The following is a 286-nucleotide window of genomic DNA, read 5'->3' as shown; positions in this document are numbered from 1 at the left end:
CCGTTCTGCAAGATGTAGCCTGCCGGTCAGCTGGCAGAGGCTCGGTGGTGCCCGGCGCAGGGGACAGAATGAGACCCGGCTGAGCGCAGTAAGTTCCCTTTCAGCTTGTACCTCGAGTCGGGGAGCTGCGGTTGGTGCGAGGGTTGGGGGCCGTGGTCCAGCCTGCAGAGAGCTGGTGTCCTCAGGAGGATGGACGTACCTGGGGATGCTTTAAACCCCCTCTTGAGGAGGCATTTCGAGCGGTCCCGGTGGGTCACTCGAGCCCCACGTGGGCTGCGCCTCTCCC

Source organism: Nestor notabilis, unplaced genomic scaffold (genome assembly GCF_000696875.1).
Source record: "Nestor notabilis isolate BGI_N333 unplaced genomic scaffold, ASM69687v1 scaffold20925, whole genome shotgun sequence".
Taxonomy (NCBI): domain Eukaryota; kingdom Metazoa; phylum Chordata; class Aves; order Psittaciformes; family Psittacidae; genus Nestor; species Nestor notabilis.
Note: the sequence above shows the minus strand (reverse complement) of the source record.